Raw genomic sequence first — 15722 nt, forward strand, 5'->3', positions numbered from 1 at the left:
CTTGTGGTAGTAGCTTTTTAAAAATGTATTTGTTCTTGGGATGTGAGCATCGCTGGCAAGGCCAGAATTTATTGCCCATCTCCACTAGCCCTTGAGAAGGTGGTGGTGAGCCGCCTTCTTGAACCACAGCAGTCCATGTGGGGTAGGTACACCCACAGTGCTGTTAAGGAGGGAGACTCGGCAACAGTGACGGAACAGCAATATAGTTCCAAGTCATGATGGTGTGTGACTAGGAGAAGAACATTCAGGCGGTGGTGTTCCCATGCATCTGCTGCCCTTGTTCTTCTAAATGATAGAGGTCGTAGGTTTGGTATGTGCTGTGAGTTGCTGTAGTGTATCTTGTATATGGAACACACTGCTACCACTGTGTACCTATGACGGTGGGCGTGAAGCTTCTTGAGTATTATTGGAGCTGCACTCATCCAGGCAAGTGGAGAAAATTCCATTGCACTCCTGAGTAAATAGTGGATAAATTTTGGAGAGTCAGGAGATGAGTTACTTGTCACATACTTGTCACAAGTCTTTGGCTTTGTCTTGTAGCCACAGTATTTATATGACTGGCACTTTCAGCAGGTCTGTCATAGCAGAAAAATAATGCTGCAGACTAACAAAAAAAATAGATGAAATGAAAGAAAAACAAATGATCAATACCCCCTTGGGGAAGTGCAAGAGAAAAACGAAGGTTGCTGGGAAGCAGAAATCTTAGTGGTGAAAAATAACACCAACTTCAAGTTAGATACAGGAGTAGCAGTTTCTGTCCTATCTGTTAAAACACCATGGCTGAGGAAGGAAAGGCTTAGGAAAACTTACAAGAAATCACATGAGCCAGGAGGAATTCAGATAAGGGTTGCAGGAGAAACACACAGAAATAACACCATTCCAGAAACTCTGTATGGTTATATAGAACCAAGCCTGTTCACTACTCGGTAAGAAAGCTTGTTTAGCTTTACTCAGGGTGGCAGCAGATCGTCCTGGACAATTCTTCTTTGGTGGTCTGAATACTGAAACAAATGAAAAAGCACTTGAAGTAGTATTTGACAAATATGGAAGAATACTGCTGATAAAAGGTGGTGAAACAAATAAGTCAAGGGGTTTTGCTTTTGTTACTTTCGAAAATCCAGGAGATGAGAGGGATGCAGCCAGGGATATGAATGGAAAGTCTTTGAATGGAAAACCCATTAAGGTAGAGCAAGCTACTAAACCAGCATTTGAAAATATTGGAATAGACCACCCCACCCCCAAGAAGCTGTGGCCCTTCTAGGGGGATTCGAGGTGGAAGAGGAGGTAGTGGAGGAATGAGAGGTCCACCTCAAAAAGGTGAGCACGGTGAATGGATTCAGGAGATGGAACAGTGCTACCTTAAGAGGAATATACATTTCTTTAGGAGTCCTGACCCATCGGATGATATGGGAGCATACACTGTCTCCTCCAGAGGGCCACCATTGAAAAGGGGTCCCCCAGGCCATGCAAATGGACCACCACCTAAAACATCCCTTTCTTCAGGGCCAATGCGAAGTAGGTGAATGGGTGGAAGAGGAAGTGGCTCAAGTGGATCTCCCTCACGTGAAAGGGACAGTTATGGTTTGCCTCCATCTCACAGAGATATACCATCCAGAAGAGGTGATTATATTGTGACGACCAAGGTGGGAGAAATGCACTGTTAATTCAGTCCCACTTTACCATGGGTCACAGCATATCAATAAATGTTTCCACCCACTGAAATATAGACATTTTGACTCTATTTGTCCCCCAGAATAAAGCACACCAATCAGGTTTCTTTAAACAACAATAACATTAACTATTTATTAGAAAAGAGAATAGGTCTTAACCACTAATGAGATAAATCTACATATATGAAAAGCTCCTTATTTCTCTAGCCCTCATGCGCACACACACATACATTTAAAAAAAAACAGTTAACCGGGGAAGAAAAGGATTCTGGTTTACAGCTGTTTCATAAGAATAAAAGGAATAATAAAATAATTCAGTTCATCACGTTCTGGTAGGAGATTCTTCGGTTGGGTGAGGTGTCCAAGAGTTGAATAGTCAGATGCCACCAGATGTGTCTCCAGGCGAGGATGATGAACAGTCTGTGATGGGTAGGCATTCAAGGCAATTTGACTACAGTAGGCATCACATAGGTCTTTCAGCAGGGGTGCAGCAACAGGTCTGCTTAGGACTCACAGCAGCAGTACAGTAGTAGAAGCTTTCTTCAGGTTCCAGGATTTCCCAAAACTCAGCAGGCAACAGGAACCACACTGGATGCAGGAATTCCTCAGAGACAGGAGGCAATAGGAATCTGCTACTGTTGAAATACAGGGTTTCTTTTCAAGAGATGCAAGTTTCCTTTACAAAGAGAGGTCTTTTCTGGGTCTTCCACTTTGATCTCCAAGCAGGACTGAAATCAAATTTCAAAATGCCTGCTCTTTGTCCAACTCACTGGTTTTTAAAAAGGTCCATCGTGAAAGTAAACCTTCCTTAGCTGATTACATGACCAGACACAGTATCTCCTCTGTCATTCAAAGTGTTCCTCTGAGGAGGTGAAAACCCCTGGCTGGCTTCCTTGAAACTGCTTGCTTTCTTCTTCTTCTATACAAAGTCAACATCCTAAAATTGCAGGTGTCCATATCCACTGAAAAATCATTTTTTCAGTTTTTTTTAAAACACATGGAATTCTAAGATTTTAGTACAAAAATAAAACCTCTTGTAACAATATGTCAAGAGAGGTCAATCCAAACAGAGAATCATGATGGACGCTATAGAGCAAAAAATCAAACAGACCTATGACCTGAAGATTTGGTTTGGATCAAAGATCAGGCGCGATGTGGGGAAGTGATGGGGAAATCTCCATATCCTCGATCCTACATAGTCCAGACAGACCAGGGATGGATAAGAAAAAATAGAAGGTCATTGGTACTGACATCACAGAAAAAAAACAAATGGGAAAAATTCAAGAGAATCGGCTATCAAGAGAGCTGATGAACCGGTGATACAATGAACAACAGATCACCCAGATGACAGCAAAAACAGAGAACCTGAGTCACACAGGAATGTGAGGAATAAGAACCAAAAGATCCAATACCCCAAACAAGTGAAAGAACACCACGCAATGGCAGAGTCGTGAGAACCCCACAACGTTACAAACCTGATGAATGATGTCAGAGACCTGGAGGGAGATCGCACAATGTAGATGGGGTAGATGTAGCTGGGTAGATTATGTACATAGACCTTAAGCATCATCATAGGATGTGATATCATGAGTCTGAACCAGTGTTAATGTAGATGCCTTAGAGACAAGACCCCTGTATAAAATAAATCCTGTTGCTTTGACCCAAAGTCTACTATTCTCATTTAATATTAACAGCATACTGACCAGTATAGTATAGTTGCCACCTCATTTTTAGGTTGGCTTGGTGCCTCTCCTGGCATAGTCTCCTAGACACCTCATTGAACCATGTTTGGTCCCCTGGCTTGATGATAATGGTAGAGTGGGGGTTATGCCGGGCCATGAGATTACAGATTATGGTTGAATACAATTATGCTGCTGCTGATGGCCCATAGCACCTCACGGATGGCCAGTTTTGAGCTGCTAGATCTGTTCTGAGTCTGTCCCATTTAGCATGCTGGTCGTGCCTTACAACATGATGGAGGGTGTCCTCAGTGTAATGACGGGACTTCATCTCCACAGGACTATGCGGTGGTCATTCCTAACAATACTGTCATGGACAGGTGCATCTGCAACAGGTAGATTTTTGAGGATAAGGCCAAGTAACTTTATACTTCTTGTTAGTTCTCTCACCACTTGCCATAGGCCCAATCCGGTAGATATGTCCTTCAAGACTCAACGAGTGGTGCTACCACTCTTGATGACGGACATTGAATCCCCCACCCAGAGTACATTCTGTGCCCTTGCTACCCTCAGTGCTTCTATCATGTGGTGTTCAACATGGAGGAGTACTGTTTCATCAGCTGAGGGTGGGCAGTAGGTGGTAATCAGGAGAAAGTTTCCTTGCCCATGTTTGACCTGATGCCATGAGACTTCATGGGCACTGGAATCAATGTTGAAGACTCCCAGAGCCACTCCCCATGCCCCGGCTGTGTACCACTATGCCGCCACCCCTGATGGGCCTGGCCTGCTGGTGGGACAGGACCAGGAATGGTGATGGAAGAGTCTGGGACATTGGCTGTAAGGTATGATTCCATGAGTATGACTATGTCAGGCTGTTGCTTGACTAGTCTGTGGGACAGCTCTCCCAACTTTGGCACAAGTCCCCAGATGTTAGTGAGGATCATGCAAAGTCTGCTGGGCAGAGTCTACCTTTGTCGTTTCTGGTGCCGAGATTGATGACAGGAAGTCTGTCCAGTTTTATTCATAATTGACTTTTCTGTAGTGCTTTGATGCAACTGAGTGGTTTGCTAGGCCATTTCAGAGGGCAGTTAAGAGTCAACCACATTGCTGTGGGTCTGGAGTCACCTGTAGACCAGATTGGGTTTTCCACATGCCTTTTGAATGTTTCTATGAAATCTGATTCCACCACCCTTTTAGGTAGTGCATTCCAGATCTTAACAACCCTCTTCATGAAAAATACTTCTCCTCATTTCCTTTCTAGTTCTTTTGCCCATTATTTTAAATCTATAACAATTGGTTTCTGACCCACTTGCCAAAGGAAACAGTTTCTCCCGACTTGCTCTATCAAAACCCCTCATAATTTTGAATACTGTCTCTTTGCCCTCCTTATATAATTTTTTAATTTCCCCCTGGACTCTGTACTCTGTCTAAGTTTTGGTTGTACTCTATATCTGACATATGTCATAAGCTGCGTTTTACTGTTTTATTTTAACCTCTATTTCCCTCGTCATCCAGGGAACTCTAGATTTAGATGCCCTGTCTTTCCTCCTTATGTGAATATGCTTGGTTTGTACCCAAACTATCTCCACTTTGAAGACCTGCAATTGCTCATTTACTGTTTTACTGTTTTTTGCTTCCAGTCCAGCTGTACTAGATCCCTTTCAAGTCACTGAAATTGTCTCTCTTCCAGTTGGGTATTTTCACCTTAGATTTTTCTTATCCCTTTCCATTAGTACTTTAAACCTAATTATATAATGATCACTATTATCCAGTTTTTCTCCCACTGAAATCCATTGCACTTGCCCTACTTCACTCCTGAGAACAGATTTCACATTGCTTCCTTCTTCATTTGGCTAGAAAATTCCAGAATAAGAAAGTTCTCTTGTACCGATTTTAGGAATTCTTCATCCTCCTTGCCCTTTTCATTGCTTTCCCCCCTCAGTTTATATTATGGTAAATGAAGTCTACTAATTGTAGATTGGTAAATTTAAGAGCTTGTAATTACTTAAAGAGTGAGTCACTGTCACAGCTCCTTTTAAATATGTAATTTCTAAAAATTATGATTATCATTAATATTTTGTTTTGTCCTGTGAATTATTCCAGCATTTATGACTATATAATAATTTACTTCCCTCACATTTAACTCTCAATATTTCCATACTACATACTGCTGAGGATGTCATCAACATTCACTGTCTATGCAACAATATCTTAAAACTATGAACAGAAATTAACAGAACTGAAAGGGCGTTAATGTTAATCATATTTCACTGTATTGGATTTTTAAAAAGGGATTTTGATGGTAACATTTAAGTTTACTAGGTGCACGAGACAGAATATTTCCTTTATTATTTACAATTAAATGCTGAAGAATATTTGGCCCTGACAATGTGATGCTGAATCATTGTTTTAAAGTTTTCATGAACCGAAAACGTAAGCAAATGGACAACTTCTCATAGAGAATAAGGGTAAACAGAACTTCCGGGTCATACAGACGCATTAATGTGCACCTGCACCCTGGTGTCATTAACACAGACGCAGTGTCTGCTTGGTTTTCATAAATGGTTTTACCCTTCCAAATTATCATTTAAGAAGAATTTGTATTGAAGTATTAGCAGGTACGTTTGACAGAAAAATTGTAGAGTATTCTGTTCACTGTAGTGAAACGGTTTTAAAATGGCACCTACTTGGGTGTTGTAAAATGGTTTTGAAATAGAAAGCAATAATGTACAATTGTAATGTTTTTATAAAAGCTCTTTTCCAATGCTTATTGCTATACTTTAAAAATATGAAAGATGTGTCATATGGTGCGCAAACAAGATAAAATGCATATTGCAGACAAAATAATGTAATTTAACAGGAATTTACGATACTCAGTTAACAGGAAACAATACAGTGGGCGTTGACAGAAAATGGTTTAGGTTTTTTAATTTCCACGGAACTCAAAAAAAATTCATTTGTCGTCTGTTGATTTCAAAAGTACTCATGAATAAGATGCAAGTCGGTATATTCCATCACAATTTGAGCACTGGTTTGTAATTAGTTAGAAGTATTTCTTAGTTGATAATTGAAAGATTTTGTGGCCTAATTAAAGCTAACTTAACAGCTGGTACATAAAAGGAGCCTGTGAGAGGTATCATTCAGTCATTTCAGGTAAGTGGTATATATTAATGATTTGGACTTAAATGTGGGAGGCATGATTGGGAAATTTGCAGATGACACAAAAATTGATTGTGTAGTTGATTGTGAAGAGGATAGCAGTAGACTCCAGAATGATATCAAAGGTTTGGTTGAGTGGGCGAAAAAGTGGCAAATGCAATTCAATTCGGAGAATTGTGAGGTAATGCATCTGAGGAGGGCAAAGAAAGCGAGGGAAGACACAATAAATGGGAGGATATTGAGAGGGGTAGAAGACGTGAGAGACCTTGGAGTGCATGTTCACATCTCCCTGAAGGTGTCAGGACAGGTAGATCAAAGAAGACATATGGAATGCTTTCTTTTATTGATGGAGGTGTAGAATACAAAAGCAGAGCTGCAATGCTGGAACTGTATATAACGCTGGTTAGGCCACAGTTGGAGTATTGTGTACAGTTCTGGTCACCACATTACAGAAAGGACATAATTGCTCTGGAGAGAGTACAGAGGAGATTTACAAGAATGTTGCCAGGGCTTGAAGGTTGCAGCTATGAGGAAAGATTGGATCGGCTAGGATTGTTTTCCTTAGAACAGAGGGGGCTGAGAGGAGATTTAATTGGGGTGTACAAAATTATGAGGGGCCTAGATAGTGTAGACAGGAAGGATCTGTTTCCCCTAGTGGAGAGGTCAATTATCAAGGGACACAGATTTAAGGTGATTAGTAGAAGGATTAGAAGGGACATGAGGAAAATAATTTTTACCCAGAGGGTGGCAGGTGTCTGGAATTCACTGCCCGGATCGATGGTGGAGGCAGAAACCCTTAACTGTTTTAAAAGGTACCTGGACCTGCACCTGAAGTACTGTACCTGCAAGGCTACGGACCAGGGGCTGGAAGGTGGGAATAGATTGGGTGGCTAGTTTTTTCAGCCGGCGCAGACACGATGGGCTGAATAGCCTTCTTCTGTGCCGTAACTTTTCTATGGGTCTAGGTGAGAATTTTATTTATTGTTAACCAACAAACATTTGTTTTAGCACATAGTGACATCAAAATTTGAAAATTACTGAATGCTTGTCCCAATGATGTGGGATAGATGTATATGTTGAATGTGTCTTATATTATACTTTATCTGCTGAAATTTTATTATCAGAAATAGTCTATCCTTAGAAAAGAACTCAGCTACAGATACAACTATAAATACCTGAATTTAATTTATTCATCTCCAAAAAAATTGACAGAAGTTAGAAGTAGCATGTTAATAACAGCTCTGGGTTACTGGACTCTAAAACGTAAGACCAGAGTTGAAAGCCCAGTTCTGGCTTTGTTTAAGTTGCTTCAGTGGATGAGTTTAAGATGTAAATGGGTTTCATAAGCCCTCGACTAAATCACTGGGGAGATAGAAATGGAAACATACCAGGACGATTCCGGCCCAGTAGAAGCATATTCTATTCATATCCGTGGTCTGTGCTCACAAAACTGCTCCATCCACTCTGAATGGGGAGAGATGGACAACGTCAGCTTTTTTAACTCCAATGAAGTGGAACTTCCAAAAGTCACTAAGCTGTCTCAGCGGTGGCTCAGATGTTGACAATTTTGCTTCTGAGTCAGAAGGTTGTGGATTCAAGTCCCACTCCAGGATCTGAACACACAAATCAAAGCTGACATTCCAGTACTAAGGGAGTGCTGTACTGTTGGAGGTGCCATCTTTTGGATGAGACATTAAAGTGGGGCCCCATCTACCCTCTCGGGCAGATGTAAAAGATTTTATGCCTCTGTTTTGAAGAAGAGCAGGGAATTATCCCCAGTGTCCCGACCATTATTTATCTCTCAACCAACATCACAAAAACAGATTACCTGGTTATTATCACATTGCTGTTGTAGGACCTTTCTATGTGCAAATTGATTGCCGCATTTCCTACATTACAACAGTGACTACGTGCTTTGGGACATCCTTTGGTTGCAAAAGACGCTATATAAATGCAAGTCTTTCTTTCTATGCCAAGAAATCCAACTAAGACATGACGGAAAAAAAGCAAAATACTGCAGGAAATCTGAAATAAAAACAAAAAATGCCGGAAACACTTAGCAGGTCTCACAGCATCTATGCAGAGAGAAAGACTTAACATTTCAGGTCTGTGACCTTACATTAGATCTGTTCTATTCCGATGAAAGGTTACAGACCTGAAACGTTAACTCTGTTTCTCTCTCTGCAGATGCTGCCAGTTCAGCTGTGTGTTTTCAGCATTTTTCTGTTTTTATAAAAGATGATGGAATTTAGCTCCGCATAGGCAAGTGAATTAGGTATTTAGACTTGGGCCTACAACGCATTTGTTCAAACTACAGTCTACATTTAACCAGTTGAGGAATTCAGAATTTTCGCACAAATCTTTTCTTTAAACATAGGGGAGCAGACCCCGGCCATGGTGAAAAGCATACCATGTAAACCTAAAATAGACAAATATCAAAACCTCAAAATTCTGTGTGCTGGCGGAATTCTAGTGGAATTGCGGTGAGGGGTTTTAATTTATCTCCCCTGATTTTTCACTTTATTAAACTATTTCACTGGGGGTAGGATAGAGGTTGGCAGGAGCTGCTTCTGTCCACTTCACTCAACGTCAATCTGAGAGGAGGTGTCAGTCCCATTCTGGGCACAGTGAAGGCCCTGAGAGTACAAAGTCCAGTGGTAATCGATCACCGTGTTGCTGAATGGCCCTGCCATTCAAAAGAATAAATTTCAAAAGGTTTTGCTTTTCCTGCAGATCCGAGCCTCTGCTTCATCCTCTTAGAGCAACAAGGAACCATTTTGAGTTCCTCCAGCTGCACCTCTACCAGCGCAGATACCCGCCCCTATTGTTTAAATGATCCAGTTCTTGGAATTTGGGTGGGGGCATTGCGGGAGCAGAATTTCTGTCCCACTACACTTCTGGCAGTGTAGGTTTGCTGTGGGTTTTCTGTGCTCCAGTCTCTAGAAATTACTTTAACTGGGCTGACGTGAGAAACAAAGGACAGTGTCGCATCTGGATGACTGTGGTTCAATTTGTGAAGTTGAAATCATTTTGACCTTCTTGCCACTGTAGCAGTGTTTCATGTATTCCTGACAAGGGTCCAACATGAAGTTCTTCTTTACCCTTAGAATGGTACAGAAACACTTGATACCATACGGTAGTCACATTTTCTGTGGACTACTTGGAATGTTGTTGATGGTGCTGAAGTAAAATTGTTGCCACTGCAACACAGTTCCAAAAATAAGAATTAATCTGCCACAATATTTTTTTCCAGATTGTATGCCTAGGTTCAAGTTTCCTTTGACAGACTACAAATATATATTTTAACACACCAATTAGAAAAGAACAATATCTTGCTCCTTAGTTTCTGATTATTTTAATGGGATCCTTTTATTTTGTGTAAATGTTGGGTGTGCTGTTGTTTTTAAGAATCTGAGTTTTTCTTTTCATCGTTCTACAGTGCCTCAATGCATCTTGTAGCTGTGTATGTAAACTGGGTTGTTTCCTCTGTAGAAAATACCCTATTAACAGATTTCAAACAATAAAATACAGGACAAATTCATATATGCTAATTTGACATCAGCAGCTTTCTGATATAAGCACATTGTATTTGGTTCCAACTCATTCTTAACTACAATCAAAACAATTTGAAGAGATTTCAGTAAATTCTTGTTATGCACGCAGATTATCTGACATATTGCTTGCTGTAGGATTCAATTATAAACAACATGACTCCAACTAAGAACCAAATTTATAACTCAATATGAATTATGTCCATTTTAAAGCTTGGCCACCTCCACACCATTCTTGAGGGTCAAGGTATCTGCACTGCTGAAAAAAACAGATGTGTGGAATGTTTGCTCTGCAAACTAGGTAGATGCTTCAGACTGTCAACCAGCTCTGCACTTGGATGGTAGATGAAACTATGATAAGGTGCAAAGCACCATTACTACACAGGAAATCCACAAGCTTAGAGGTAGTTCCACTCATATAAACTCACCGCAATTAAGATGCTTTTGAAAGTTCTTTTAAACCACACTGAAAACATACTGCAAACAGCGAGAAATGCGTTATGCCACACGGAAGTTCACACAGTTTCAAAGCATCTTCACAATAAGTTTTATTATAATTCAGATGGGATCAGTGGTTATAGATATTGGAACTAGAATGTAAGGTGGAAGGGTGATATATTGAATCAGTTAAGCCATATGTGGATTGAAGAAAGGTATGACTGAAAATTAGCATTTTGTAAACAAAACTAATATTTTGTTAAAAGCACATTTTTCAGGGGGAAAAAAGGTTAAACTCAGCTCAGGGGACATAGTTACAGAATAAGGGGACACTTATTTAAAACTGAGATGTGAAGGAATTTCTTCTTTGAGGGTAGTGAATGTCTGGAATTCTCTACCCCAGAGAGTTGTGGAGGCTATATCACTGAAAGTATTTAAAGAGGAGGTAGATAGAGTTTTGAAATATCGGGGAGTTGAGTGCTATGAGGAGCTGGCACGAAAGAGGAGTTGAGGTCTGGGGCAGATCAGCCATGATCTTATTGAATGGCGGGGCAGGCTTGAGGGGCCGAATGGCCTGCTCCTGCTCCTATTTCTTATTTTTTATTTTATTTAGAGATACAGCACTGAAACAGGCCCTTCGGCCCGCCGAGTCTGTGCCAACTATCAACCACCCATTTTATACTAATCCTACGCTAATTCCATATTCCTACCACATCCCCACCTGTCCCTATGTTTCCCTACCACCTACTAATACTAGGGGCAATTTATAATTGCCAAGTTACCTATCAACCTGCAAGTCTTTGGCATGTGGGAGGAAACCGGAGCACCCAGAGAAAACCCACGCAGACACAGGGAGAACTTGCAAACTCCACACAGGCAGTACCCAGAATTGAACCCGGGTCGCTGCAGCTGTGAGGCTGCGGTGCTAACCACTGCACCACTGTGCCGCCCCATCTAATTAAGAAATTGGGCTTAGAGAAGAAAGGAATGTTGACAATGGGCTGGTAGTTGATGAGGTAGCTGGCTAAGAGAATGGTTGATGACAGCAATTTTCAAATGACCAGGAACAGCGCCTGAGTAAAGATGAACAATTAACTATGCCACTAGCATGGGGGCCAGGAAGGGTAACTGAAACATCACAAACTGAGTGGAGAGGGGAATCAAGTTATCAGGAAATGTGTCTCTTGGAAGAGATGAGCTTAGAGAAGGAGGCAAGGTGGATGGAGGACAGGAGCTAGTGGCTAGAAGATTGGGAAGATAGCGAGGGATGGTCAAGGTGAGAGAATCAGCTACACAGATGGTCTCATTTTCAGAAATACAGACATCCATAAGCACTTTAGTCTTGGCTTTCGAGTTGAGGGTGAAGTGAGCAGGGTGAGGGATTTGAGGGAAGTGTTTAGTCCTCAGGTTCCTAGGAGGAAGATGCAGCAGAAGGTTTTAGAGGATAACTCCCTTCTAAAACATTTAGGATGTCTGAATATTCAGGACCATAATGTTCCTTTTTAATATTTTCAAAAACATAATTTCTGTATAATTACTTCATGTAGCTATTTCTCACTACATAGACATTTCCTCAGTTTAGACACACTTAATTAACTACAGAATCGAATTTAATACTGAGTATAACAATATGGTAAGTTCCCTGATATACTCAATACTCACTCAAAAGAGTGATGTTAGAATTTTACCTAATTCTTTTTCCCACAGTAGCAATATTGAATAGGATAAAAAAAAGATGAGGAGGTACTTCAAAGGTTGACAGAAATGTCATCTGGACAGGATGCAATACATCCTAGGTTGCTGTGGGAAGTAAAGGTGGAGATTGTGGAGGCTCTGGCCATAGTCTTTCAATTCTCAGATATGGGAATGGCACCAGAGGACTGGAAGATTGCAAATGCTACACCCTACTCAAAGAAGAAAAGGGAGAAAGATAAATCCAGTAATTAGAGAACAGTTAACCTAATGTCAGTGGGGAAACTTAGAGAGACAATAATCCAAGATAAAATTATGTCACTTGGAAAAATGTGTTAATAAATCACAGTCAGCATGAATTTGTTAAAGGCAAGTAAAGTTTAACTAACTTGATTGCATTTTTTGATGAAATAACAGAGGGTGGAGAAGAATAGTGCAGTTGATGCTTTGGGACTTCCAAAAGGCATTGATAAAAGAAAAGAAAAAAGAAAGTCTTGCATTTATATAGTGCCTTTCATGACCACAGGATGTCCCAAAGCACCTTACAGCCAATTTTGAAAGTACTTTTGAAATGTGGTCACTGTTATAGGAAACGTGGCAAAAATTTGCACACAGCAAACTCCCACAAACAGCAATGTGATAATGATAAAGATTTGTTTTTGTGATGTTGATTGAGGAATAAATATTGGCCAGGGCAACTCCCCTACTCTTCTTTGAAACAGTGCAATGGGATCTTTTTTGCGCCCCCAAGAGGAACCTCTCATCTGAAAGATGACACCTTTGCAAGTGTGGCACTCCCCCAGAATATCAGCCTTAATTTTTGTGCTTAGGTCCTGGAGTAAGAATTGAACCCATAACCTTCCAGCTCAGAGACAAGAGTGCTACCAACTGGGTCACAGCAGACACACCTAATAGTGCCACACAATAGACTTGTTAGAACAATTGAAGCCCATGGGATTAAAGGGACAGTGGCAGAGTGGATATGAAATTGGCTAAGAGACAGAAAGCAGATTGTAGTGGTGAATAAAAACATAATTTCCGAAGAAGGGTCACTGACCCGAAACGTTAACTCTGCTTCTCTTTCCTCAGATGCTGCCAGACCTGCTGAGTGGTTCCAGCATTTCTTGTTTTTATTTCAGATTTCCAGCATCCGCAGTATTTTGCTTTTATTGTAGTGGTGAATAGTTGCTTTTCAAACTAGAGGGGGGTATTCAATGCTGTCTCCCAGTAGTTGGTATTAGGACCACTGATGTTTATCATATATATTAATGACCTGGACTTGGGTATCAGAGCATTATTTCAAAGTTTGCAAATGACATAAAAGTCATAGTAAACAGTGAAAAGGATAGTAAGAGACTTCAGAAGGACATGGACTGGTGAAATGGGCAGACTGATGTCAGATAAACTTTAATGCAGAAAAGTGTGAGGTGATGTATTTTGGTGGGAAGAATGAAGAGAGGCAATATAAACTGAATGGTACAATTTTTAATGGTGTGCAGAGAAACCTGGAGATGTACATACAAAAATCATTGAAGGCCACAGGACAGGTTGCAAAGTCTGTTTAAAAAAAGCATACAGGATCCTTGATTTTATGTACAGAGGAATGGACTTCAAAAGCAAGGAAATTATGCTAAATATAAGTCACTGGTTAGGCCCCATTTGAGGTATTTTGTTCAATTTTGAGCATCACACTTTAGGAACAATCTTGAGGCCTTAGAGAGGGTGCAGAGGAGATCTACTAGAATTATATCAGGGATGCGGGACTTTAGTTACTTGGAAAGATTAGAGAATATAATTTTCTGGGATAATTTTCCTTCCAGCAGAGAAGGTTAAGGGGAGATTTAATTGAGCGGTTCAAAATCTTGAAGGGTTTTGACAGAGTAAACAAGGAGAAACTGTTTCCAGTGCCAGGTGGGTCTCTAACCAAGGATGCAAATTTAAGGTAATTGGCCAAAGAAACAGAGGTGAGATGAAGAAAAAATTGTTTTCATAGCGAGTTGTTATGATCTGGAATGCACTACCTGAAAGGGTGGTGGAAGCAGATGCAAAGTAACTTTCAAAAGAATATTGGATAAATATTTAAAGGGGAAAAGTTTGCAGGGCTCTGGGTAAAGGGAAGAGGAGTGGAAATGATTAGATAGCACTTTCAAAGAGCCACTACAGGCACGATGGGCCGAATGACCTCCTTCTGTGCTGAATCATTCCATGATTCTGTGATGACAATTCTCCTTGTTTCTGGTCTGAGCCTTCTGCTCTTCAAATAGATATCATGGCATCTTTTATGTTCACCTAGTCAGGCAGATGTGGCAGAGAAGAGTGATACCTGAAATCACTTGTCCAGCAAATCTGGTGATGGATGGTTAACCTAGTTGTGAACCAGGTATGCTAATGATTGTGCCCCTTCAACTTGAAGGAGCAAAAATTCTGGCCATTCCAGGAGAAACAACCAGGATGGGGACAAGAGCATCAAAGGTGAGGTAAAGAAATGACAGAGCTCATTGACAGCTCCAGAGTATCATATTAAATGGAAGGCAAAAGGCTAGGCAGTTGGTGGCTTAAGAATGCAATCATAAAGTGACTTGGTAAAGAGTTTTTTCCAAGGTGGATGCAGAAAGAAGTTGGGTTGGTAGGGGGCAGAAGGATGTTTCTAGTGAGGGATAAAAGGAAAGGGTCAGAGATGGTTTGATGTATGATCAAGATGATGGAGCAGAGAGGCTATGTGAGATTGCAAGGTCAATAGGTATCCAGGAATAAGGATAGGAGAGTTTATATGGCGGAGAAGTTTAGGAAGCACAGGAAAACAGTAAACTCAGAGGACTGGGCAAGCTGCATTCAGATGGAGAGTGAATTCACCAAGGATGAAGACTTGCTCAGTGCAGAGGTTGGGAGGAAAGGAGGGGGTATATCTTGGTGGGGTGGGGGACAGGACAAATTTGGGATGGGAATTGCCAATGCCATTCTGCCATCTACAAGGCACAAATCAGGAGTGTGATGGAATACTGTTCACTTGTCTGGATGAGTGCAGCTCCAACAACACCATCCTGACTTGGAAATATATTGCCATTCCTTCAGTGTCACTGGGTCAAAATCCTGAAACTCCCTATCTAACAGCACTGTAGGTGTGCCTTCACCACACAGACTGCAGTAAGTGTCTGCTTATAAGTTCTCAAGTAAGACCCCAATTAAGACCCTCCACCTGCATATAATCAAACAATTGAGACGCAATTAACAGATTAATATGGATTTGGGAGCCAGAAGCACATTTGAGGACTTTGGAGAAGAAAGGGGGAGTGGGTTGGAGATCAGCTGGTAGTTTGCAAGGATGGAGGGGATCAAGGATTTTTTTTAGGAAAGGGGCCATGACAGCAGATTTGAACGTGAGAGGGACAGTACCTGACGAGAGAGAACGTTAACAATATCAGCTAACATGAGGCACAGGAAGAGAAGTTGGTTGGTCAGCAATTTGTTTAATGTAAAGTAACCAATGCATTGATTTATTGTATAATAAAATCAATAAGTGCTGGAAAATACTC

At 40.9% G+C, this 15722-nt stretch overlaps 1 protein-coding gene across 4 annotated transcripts in view; it reads left to right on the forward strand.

The window, feature by feature from the left end:
• Positions 1–15722, forward strand: part of cd247 (CD247 molecule) — a 164060-nt gene that overhangs the window by 76435 nt on the left and 71903 nt on the right. Inside the window, exon 1 of one of the 4 annotated variants that reach the window (XM_068040847.1) lies at positions 5842–5967. The exons of 2 other annotated variants lie outside the window; for them this stretch is intronic. The gene's annotated coding sequence lies outside the window, so the exon portion shown is untranslated. Of the gene's footprint in view, positions 1–5841; positions 5968–6298; positions 6503–15722 lie in introns of those variants that run through there. One more of the 4 variants, XM_068040846.1, reaches the window with a different exon arrangement.

Source organism: Heterodontus francisci, chromosome 10 (genome assembly GCF_036365525.1).
Source record: "Heterodontus francisci isolate sHetFra1 chromosome 10, sHetFra1.hap1, whole genome shotgun sequence".
Classification (NCBI taxonomy): Eukaryota; Metazoa; Chordata; class Chondrichthyes; order Heterodontiformes; family Heterodontidae; genus Heterodontus; species Heterodontus francisci.